This window comes from Zingiber officinale, chromosome 3A, assembly GCF_018446385.1.
Source record: "Zingiber officinale cultivar Zhangliang chromosome 3A, Zo_v1.1, whole genome shotgun sequence".
NCBI classification, from domain to species: domain Eukaryota; kingdom Viridiplantae; phylum Streptophyta; class Magnoliopsida; order Zingiberales; family Zingiberaceae; genus Zingiber; species Zingiber officinale.
The window spans coordinates 75,315,194-75,326,118 of NC_055990.1; the positions used below are offsets into that span (position 1 = coordinate 75,315,194).

The 10,925-nt window shown below is 36.1% G+C and overlaps 1 long non-coding RNA gene across 2 annotated transcripts; it reads left to right on the forward strand.

Moving 5' to 3' along the window:
• The first annotated feature begins 268 nt into the window (after positions 1-268).
• LOC122053842 lies at positions 269-1,250 on the forward strand. 2 transcript variants are annotated; one of them, XR_006132395.1, is made up of 2 exons: positions 269-840; positions 933-1,250. It is a non-coding gene; the product is annotated as an uncharacterized LOC122053842 (long non-coding RNA). The 2 variants fall into 2 exon arrangements; XR_006132396.1 differs by having other exon boundaries at positions 956-1,250.
• The last annotated feature ends 9,675 nt before the right edge of the window (positions 1,251-10,925 follow it).

Genomic DNA, 10,925 nt, shown 5'->3' on the forward strand with positions numbered 1-10,925 from the left:
AGCTATTGTTTGTACTTGCTGATGGTAAATAACAAAATTTGGAGACTAAATTTTTATTAGTGGGGGAGAATGTAAAATACCGTAAGGACGGATAACTTTAAGGGAATTTTTAGGTGTTTTTAGGGATTTTCTGGGAAATTTTCAGAGCTCGTTTGATGAGTTTAAGGGGATGAATCAATAGGCTAAGAGGAAGCCTGTTTGGATATCCCAATTAAAGTGGGAGTTGATATATTTAATTAACCTATAGTATATATAAAAACCTAAGTTAACATCCTAAGTTTTCTTTTTATTCCCTTATCCTTTTTATTTTTCCTCCCCGATCCCCAAAATCTCGCCGACCTTCTCTTCGTCTCCCCTAACCTAATCGTCTTCCTCAACCCGAAGATGCATCGCCTCGTGATGCCTCTTCTTCCTCGCGAATAAAACCAATCGGCCAAGGAAGGAATGGGCACCTCTTGTCCCTATTTTTCCTCTCCCTCACGTCGATTTCTCTCCATGTCATCCCAATCTCCTCTTGCCAGAAGCCGAGCACCCAAGTCCTTCATTCTTCTGTGCCCTAGCTCCCGATCAACCGTCGTCCGAGTTCTCGTCTTCCTGATCCGAGGTGCCACCTCTACACGGGTTGGTTTTCAGCCAGGAGCAAGGATCCAAACTCTAGTTTTCTCCCTGTGCTGATGTTGCCTCCTTGTCGAAGGCCAGATCGGAGACATCGCCGGTCGAGGTAGTGCTGTCGATCTTCTCCTGTGGCTTAGATTCCACCATTGGGTCCTTCTTCGCCCACCTCTTCAGTCACTTTCTGTGAAGTCCCCGACAGAGAGGAAGCGATTGGCACTGATTTAGGTATGACATGGTTGATATCAGATTTGGTAGAGATTGGAGGTGCATTTTATATATAGGGATGTTGTGTTTAATTGGTTGGCTGACCACTGTAGATACAATCACTGTTTTCTGGCAGCGACTTCTCCTAGCTCCAACAACAATTCCTAGCAGCATTTTCCGGCCGTGAGTCAACAGTGGTGGCTTGAGTTGAGGTAAGGTGTAGAGAATTTGATCTTTTCTGTAGCTTACACTTGGAATTGATGCTAGGAAAGATTAGGTATGATTGATCCAAGTGGTTGTCTTGATAATTAGGATTAAATGTTGGATCTAATCTAAGCTGTGGGTTAGACTCGATTTATGTAGTTTACCGGGATTAATGAGGGAATTTGGGGTTTCTTGGTTTAATAGAAATTTTGATTTAGCTACTGATACATATTAGAGTGGATTAATTATATGCATGTTGTTACAAGACTTTGATTCGAGACGAGCATCTCGATGTGGGATCTATCTGATATGACCTTCTTTTTAAGGTGGGAACCTTTGACTTATCACTTTTGATATTGTCATTTTGATATGCTTAATAGGTTATAGCTAGTAGTAATGGTTATGTTTATATCTGCCTTGGTATATCATTACTTAATATCCATAGTATGCCCATATTGTTATCTGTTATGCATTTATGCTTATGCCTCTTGATTCTTGCCATGTGTATTTATGTTCATAGAAGTAGTAACATACAATGCATTACCGGGTACAGGTCTAGCTACTAGATATACTTGGCATGTGTACCTAGATTTATGTTACCTAGCTCATTGTTATGGACTCGGTTTTCCTTTTGATACATATTATTTGGAGATTGATAGTTCAAGAGTTAAATGCTTTAGTGTCATGCACCATTTTGTATGATTGTATACTGAGCGATTATCGACTCTTTTATAGTTGAGCACATCGCTAGTTACATGATCTGCACACACACAACCACTCATGGGTTAGTGGTACATCAGGCAAGGTGTGTGCAATTTGCTCCATCAGGGCTTTGCTGGTCCACTCATGGGTAGTGGTGACTGTAGTGTAGTAGCAGACAAGGATCCCTCCTCTTGACTATGATACAGGGAGATGAGAGATTAGACTCCCCCACTATGTTTGGGGTAGGAGGATAGGTGTACTTCGACAACATCCTTTCCACTCTGTCACTCAAGGGTAGTGGTGGCAGAGTGCACAATTGTCATAGCCCTTCCCACTCGACCTCACCATCGAGTGTGAGGTGGCGGACTGGGGTTAGGGGTGGCCATGTCATTTGCATCATTGCATGGATTGCATTTATTGCTTGTGATTGCTACATTTTGGATGCTGCATTTTGGTTGTTGCATATGATTGACATGCATACAGGAGACATTATATATTTGATTTGATGACCCTACACTTGTTGGTATGGTTCACACCCTTATGTTCGGATAGGAGGTCCAGGTGAGTATAGTTTCTTCCGTTGTTCAATTTTGCATTACCTGTTATTATTCAGGAGACTGTACTGCATGATTATTACTGATGGTTATATCTTACTATGCATGTCTGATCGATACCCGCTGAGTTCTTGAACTCACTTGTTGATTTATTCCTATTTCAAGTTGAAGCCGTTAGGAGGTTCTAGTTGCTAGTCCCCACTCCATGTCGAGATGAGTTTCTATTTTTGGACTTTGGTTCTTTGTTATGTGATCTACCGACTTGTGATGTGTAGTTCTTATACTCGTGCATTTTATATCGAGTTTTGGTACACTGCCCATGTTTTTATGCTACGATGGTTTTTCGTTGTGAGTTGTATTTACCTCTTTGTAGTGGAGTAGGTTTTATATTAAATTACATGGAATGTTTACTTATTTTATCATATATGTTTCTGGCCTTGTTGGCCGAGGATTTAGAAGTCTTGAGGGCTATGTATTTCAGGATTCAGATTGTCACCGGTACAGGGGAGATGTTACCGAATTTTCATCTGGCAGGGATTCGATTGGGGCATAACAGATACACACCACCAATGGAAGATGTAAAGCCTATAGAGCCGAAAGATTAGATTCCACCAATGATCAAGAAAGCACAAATGAATTATAAGGCTATAAATACCATATAGTGTGTCTTAACCATGGAGGAACTAAACCGAGTTAGATCCTATGAGAATGCAAAAGAGCTTTGTGATCTCTTGGTAAAATTACAAGAGGGAACCGACGACTCCAAGGTAACAAAAAGAGACCTCTTGCTGAACAATCTATTCAATATCAAAATGCTTCCTGGAGAAACTACCACCCAACTGCACACACAACTTAAAGACATTCTCAGTGGCCTCCACCTAATTGGATATCACCTAGAAAACTATGACATGATAAGGTATGCCTTGAATGCCTTCCCACAAAATTCATTGTGGGTATCGATAGTAGATGCTTACAAAGTTTCTAGGGACCTTTCAATTATTAAGTTAGATGAACTCTTTTGTGAATTAGAATTGCATGAATAATCTAACTTAAGTCAAGTTGAGGAAGGAATTTCCTTATATGCAGGACCAAGCAAAGAGATAAAAACCAGAACAAAGTGTGAACCTGAAAGTGAGTCAAACTCAGACTCAAACTCATACTCAACAAATAAAGAAGAATTGGTAAACATGGTACGAAGAATGCTCATCAAGAAGAAGTTCAAGAGAAACATGAAGAAAGTATCAATCAACTGGAACCAAACCAAATTAGAAGTAACTTGTTCTGGATGCAATAAGAAAGGCCACTACAAACACAAGTGTCCAAATTGGAAGAAGGAGAAGTCAAAATCCACAAAAAGAAAAAACTCTCTTCATGTGACTTGGGATGAATCATCTTCCAAGGAATCTGACATGGAAGAGCCCAATCACTCAAGCCACCTTTCCTTTATGGCAAGAAATGAGGAATCTGAGTTGTCCACGGTCCTCGGATACCCTATGATTCACCGGATCCAAAGCCATCAAGCTGAGTCATAGTATTTTTTCCAAACCTTCACACTTATTTACAAATTTAAAATACAAAGGTGAACCTAAAATAAACCCTTTTCCTAAAAATCAAAACACATGGTCGCACAGACAATTGTGATTGCTCCAACAGGAACTTCAACTCAAGTTGAAAAACTTAAGGAAGAAAATTCTAACTTGAAAGTTCAAGTGGAGTGACTCAAGAAAAGCTTAGAAAAGTTTGATTTGGGATCCAAGTATTTAAATATGGTACTTGGATAACAACGAGCCGTGTACAATAAATCTAGACTTGGATACAAACCAAACACAACCAACAAATCATACTTGTCTTTACTTAGTCAAAATGTTAGCAAACAAGTCCAATCATGGGTACCTAAATCATGTTTAAATAAACAAATTGAATCAGATCAATATTTGGTTCTCAAGAGTCAGATCCATCTCTTAGATAGACCATATCTAAGCTATGACTTAGGGGAAGCAAATAGAAAAACTATTCACCCTACTTGATTGATTAAATATGCATACTTAGATTTAGATTTACTTTTTTGCTTAACTTATAATGGTTAGTTAAAAAGGTTTAACAAACCCCTAATAACATAGCATTGGAATGGATTGGGATGATAATACATAAAGGAAATTTTGTCGAAGGCATGTCTAGGTTGAATCATATGTGTTCTACCTGGTGCACTAGACCTACTGGATCTGGCCGAAGCTACCCCAGTCAAACATGTGCTAGTTAGACCAAAATTTAGTATTAAGTTTTTTGGATTGGTCGTTTTTGGGAAGTTATCTGTTACTCTAATGACACCCGTTGTGACTCACCACAGTCTAAAAACTTACCCTATAAACTCCTTCCTAATGAACCCAAAACTAAATTTTAATCTAATAAGGGTTAAGCAACATTTTCAAAAATTCTTAATAACTCAAACTAATTAAAATAATTAAATTACTTAATCTTAATCAATAAATAAAATACTTTAACTTAATTAAAACTTAAATCAAAATTAATTCAACCTTAATTTAAAAAAATAATAATTAAAACCTAATTAAAACTTAAATTAAAATTAATTCAAACTTAATTAACCAAATCAAAATTTAAACTAATTAAAATTAATAATTTTTTAAATTAAAACAATAAATCAAGTAATAATAATTTTCTTAATAATCTAGGCCAATCTGATAACAAACTTAAAAAATAACTTCAATTAAACATATATATATATATATATATATATATATATATATATATATATATATATATATATGTTTCTTTTAGAAAATCTCCTAATTGTTCTAGAGCAACTAGAAAGAAATTCTTTAGCCAGAAAGAATTTAGTGATTGATGCTTGATGTGCGTAGATTATATATGTTTTTAGGCATTTTATGACGCATATCTACTTGTATTTTATGCATATAATTTATGTTTATTGCACTCTATTTTATTGTTATGCTATACTTCCATTTTGTTTGTTTGGAAATCTGCTCTTTGCATATTTTTATTAATAGGACACATTTTGAAACAAAAATGGAGTAAAAAGCCTTAAAACATGAAGTCGGAGGAAGGAGCATGCTTATATGAAACATACATGAAGGAAAAGGCTTTCAAAAGACTTTCAAATTGAAGATTTAATCCAGGAATACGCTCTAGCCATGTTCCTTGACACATGCATGTTCCTATAGAAAAATTTGATGAAAAATTCAGCTAAAATGGAGTCTAGAGCCTCAAAAATATCTAGGTCGTGTCTATGAGGCATGACCATGTGAAAATCTAGTTTTTCCCAAGCATTAGCCGTGCCTCTTAGGCACAACCATGTCTGAAAAAGGAAAAAAGTCATGGTTATGTGGATTTTTCTATACTGCAGACTAAAAGTAAAAAAATCATAACTTTTTGCTTGGTTGGAGTTGCAGGCTGTTCCAGATACTAAAATATAGATAACTTCAAGATATATAGCTTTTCTAAGACTTTAACCTGAGAAAACCATGTATAGATGGTCCAAAATATGTTTCAATGAGACATAGCTATGCAGGGCTATGCCAGGGCCAAGTTTTTTCACAGGGTCATGAGACATAACCGTGTGAATCACACGGTCATGCCTCCCATCTAGAGTCTATTCGAAGGGAGCCCGTGTGAAATCACACGGTCATGCCTCCTTTCCCGAGCCCATTCATTCTTTGGCTGTATCAAAAGGCACGACCGTGACACAACCCAAGTAGTACCCGTACCTAGTGCCATAAAAGGGGGTTTTCTCCCCTTTTTATTCATATTTAGCTTAGGGATCCCTCCTATTCCTTGGGGAAGGATTCTCACCCTTTAGGGAACCCTAGAAGCTTTATCTTCACTGATCTATCCATCTTTGGAGCAAGGATTGCAACTAAAAAGGTCGGCACTACATGGATAAGCTTTCTCTTCTCTTTTCTTTATGTTTTGAGTTGTAGATTGCTTTATTTCTTATCCCTTAGTTGTATTTCCTTTTCTATAGAGTAGATCCTCCAGATCTAGGATGTAGGAAGTAACTATGATATGATATGATGTATGAATTATATATTTGGATATTTTCTTATTCAATAAAGTATTTATGCCATGTTCTATGTGTGTTGTGCCTTCTATGTATTTGATGAAATGTGTGATGGTGTAAACATGTATATGTCTATTAATTATTCACCCCATAGAGGGGATACTCTAGATTGTATGACCAGGGGCTCTAGTGACAAGGGTATTCTTTTAACCGAACATCTAGAGTATCACCTTGAAAGGGAGGATAATTCTCCACAAGGAAGCATCTAATTAGGCTTAATGGATTATCTCTAGTCCTATGTTAATAAGTGTCTCGTGTAATCTAGCGATTGTATAACCGAGGGGCCATAGTGATAAGAGTATCTCTTTAACCATGTTGGGATGTATACTATAAGCCTAACTTTTGTATGAACATCTGTTTTGAAATATTTTGAAATGAGAATCACTTTGGTCAAATGTTTGCATTTTATATTTATATATATGTCAATGTAGTTGTCTATTTAATTTATATTGTAGATAACATGGTGTATGGTGCCACACAAAAGATCATGCTATCGGTTCTTTGTAAATTATAAATAGTAGCTCACAATCAAGATGGATTGGGAGAAACCATAGAAATGGTTGTAGTGTAATTTGGTATTAGTTTGTCTTGGCTATAAAATTACACTAGTACACTATGTGTGTATTGAGCAGGACCATTTGAGGTTGTTTGATTTGTACTGACTACATAAAAGAATAGAACCTCTGTTATTATGGATGTATGCCCTCTTAATCCCTATATAATAACAAGCACGTATACTTAGTATTTATTTCTTTAACTTATCAAAGGGTGAGATTTATTCATTAAATCAATAGGTCTGGTGAGTTGGGAGATAGTATTATTTATATGGTGTGTTGTTGATTATAGAAGGAATCTGTGTCCTAATTATTTAGGTTGATGATGTCCCCTTGAGGAGCTCATAACGATTATCATATAAACCTTGTAGGTGGACTTAGTCCGGCATGATAATAAAGTTGAGTGGTACTACTCTTGGAATCAGATATTAATTAATTGAGTTGTCAGTAACTCAATTAATTAATGGACATACGATATCTTAAATACAGGGAGATTAACACACTCATGATAAGAAGGAGCCCATATTGTAATATGAGATTGGTGCGGTAGTTCAATAATAACCCTTTAGTGGTATGAGTTATTATTGATGGACTTGGGTTGGGTGTTCAGGCCGAACACAGGAAGCCCAAGCCCATTAGGAGGCCTAAACCAATTTCTCCTCTAGGTCCCTGTTGTAGCCTCTATATAAAGCCTCGCATCCACCCATCCACAACTTGGTTTTGGTTTGGTTTTTTCTTACCTTCCTAGGGTCGGCGGCAAGGCTATATAAGGAGTAGGTGGTGGCCCCTAAAACCTAATTTTCCCACAATTCCTCAATTTAAATAACTAAGTGGGAGAGGGATTATTTAAATAAATTTCATGGTCTCCATTACTGGTTTATAAGTGATGCATTCAAACTTGCGCGTTGGCTTTAAGTGTCTTCCTCCATATCGGATGAGTTTATTTGCGGATCACTAGATCAAACTTCCTCTATGGATAATTATAGGAAATTATTTAGGTATATGTGATATTCTCCATTTGAAGGGGCACAATACTAATTAATGGACCAAGTATCAAGTAATGGTATACACTTAGGCACATTTAATAGTATCCTCTCCATCGGAGTCACTGCTATTATTTGTGTGGCCGAAGATGGACCAACTATTCATTTTATTTGTCATAAAGTTAGGTTGACAAGATAATAAAATTAATGGGTAAAACCTCCTCTTACAAATATTTGAATTAGTATACGCTCACACTATCGTGGCATACGAAATTCATGGTATTTTGAGGTGTTGGTGAATTTAAATTATATTGTTTGAGGAATCAATATTATTTTAAATTATAAAGTTTTGATCAAATATTTTATTTTGTGATTCTCAGGATTTCAAAATGGCTTTCAATACTCTTGCTATTATTTTAAAAGAAAACAAACTTACTGGTCCAAATTATATTGATTGGAAATGAAACTTGGACATTATCTTAACTGCTGAAGAATACAAGTTCATACTTCTTGAGGTTTGTCCTAGCGTACCTGATAAGGATTCTAGTGAAGAGGATATAGAGAGACATAGGAAATGGGTCAAAGTAGATGAGATGGCGTGATGTTATATTTTGGCTTCTATGTCAAATGTGCTGCCACATCAGAATCAGGCCCTACCCACTGCCTATGACATGATGCTCAATCTCAAGGAACTCTTCGGACACCAGAATAGGGCTGCCAGGTAGGAGGTCATGAAAAACTTAATGACGACCACCATGACTGAGGGGACACTCATGAGGGATCATATCCTCAAGATGATGGCTCATTTGAATGAGATGGAAGTCCTTGGAGCTGAAATCGATGGGGAAACCTAGGTCGATATCATTCTCCAAATGCTACCCAAGAGTTTTGAGTAGTTTTACTTAAACTACAACATGAACAAAAGGGTTTATTCGTTAATGAAACTTCTGACAGAACTCCAAGCAGCAGAAGGGCTATTTCGTCAAAGTTCTCAGGTTCACATTGTTGAAAACGTTTCTGCCTCTTAGCGAAAAGGCTAAAGAAGAAAAAGAAACAAGTTGGTTCGGCAAAGAAAGTGATTCGACCTCAAGGGATTGGGCCGCAGGAAGGTGTGAAGAAGCCGAAAGGCAAGTGCTTCACATGTAAGCAGTCTGGACATTGGAAGGTGGACTGCCCTCACAGAAAGGAGAACAATAAAGGTATATCTTATTCATTAGTTGTCGAAACATGTTTAGCGGTGTTATCTACCAGTACCTGGTGTGTAGATATGGGAGCCACTGATCATGTCTACAATTCATTGCACGGGTTCCAAGAAACCAGACGACTACATGAAGGGGATGTTAGAATGTATACTAAAAGCCTAGCTTTTGGTATAAACATTTATCTAGAAATAAGAATCACATTGGTCAAATGTCTACATTTATGATAAATGTAGTTGTTTAATTAATTTATATTGTAGATAACATGGTGTGTGGTGTCACACACAGAAGATCATGTTATCAGTACCTTATAGATTATAAACAGTAGCTCACGACCAAGATGGAAAGGAACAAACCATGGAAGGTCGTAGTGTAATTAGGTATTAGTTTATCTTAACTATATAATTACACTAGTACACTTAGAGTGTATTGAGTAGGACCATTAGAGGTCGTTTCTTTTATACTGACTTTATAAAGGAACAAAGATCTCAGTTATTATGGAAGTGTGTGCTCTTAATCTCAATATAATAACAAGCACATATATTTGATATTTATTTCTTTAATTTATCAATGGGTGAGATTTAGTTCGATAAATCAATAAGCCTGATAAGTTGGGAAATGATATCACTTATAGTGTGTGTTGTTGATTATAAACTGTGTCCTAGTGATCTAGGTTGAGAATGTCCCCAAGAGGAGCTCATAAGGATTGTCATGTTAAACCCTGCAGGTGGACTTAGTCCGACATGACGATGAAGTTGAGTGGTACTACTCTTGGAGCTAGATATTAATTAAGTGAGTTGTCAATAACTTAATTGGTGGACATTGTTATCTTAAACACAGGAGACTAACACACTCATAATAAGAAGGAGCCCAAATGTAATTTGGGATTGGTGCGATAGTTCAATAATAGTTTTCAGTGGAATGAATTATTATCGATAAAATTAAGTTGTGTGTTCGGGCGAACGGATGTAATTTTATCGGGAGACCAAAACCAATTCTTCCTCTTGGTCCCTATCGTAGCCTCTTAATTATAGAGTACTATACCCACCTATACCCACCTTCTTACCCATCCCATAGGGGCCGGCCAAGATAGCTTGGAGACCAAGCTAGGGCCGGCCAAAGTTTGGTTCATGGGTGCTTTAAGGTGGCCGGCCCTACCTTGGGTTCAAGCTTGGTGTGGCCGGCCCAAATTAAAATAAAAGAATTTTTATTTTTTTAAAATTTTTCTTATGTGGATAACATAATTTAAAAGAGAGTTTAAAATTTAAATATTTCCTTTTATAATATTCTACAAAAGATTAAGAGAAGAGCTAAATCTCTTTCCTTATTTGTAGATTAAAAGGTTGATTTTAATTTTGGTAAAAACTTTCCTTTTAATTATGTTCATGATTTAAAAGAAAGTTTAAAAATAAAAAATTCTCTTTTATTAGTTTATACAAAAGATTAAGAAAAGATTTAATATCTTTCCTTATTTGTAGATTGAAAGGAGATTTTAATTTTTAGAGATAACATTCCTTTTTGGAAATTATCCACATGTTTAAAAGAAAGATTTTAATTTATAAAATTTCTTTTTATTAACCAATCATGAAGGAATTAAAATTATTGGAGAAATTTTTATAAATTACTAGAAACAAATTAGGAAGTTTTAATTTTTCTTTTAATTAAAACTCTCCTTGTTTTGGGGAAAGAGGTGGCCGGCCAAATAAATTGGAGAAGAGAAAATTATTTTTAATTAAATAAATTTTCCTTTTCATGGCAAAAGAATTAAGGAAGTTTTTATTTAAATTTCCTTATTTGCCAAGACCAAGGATTAT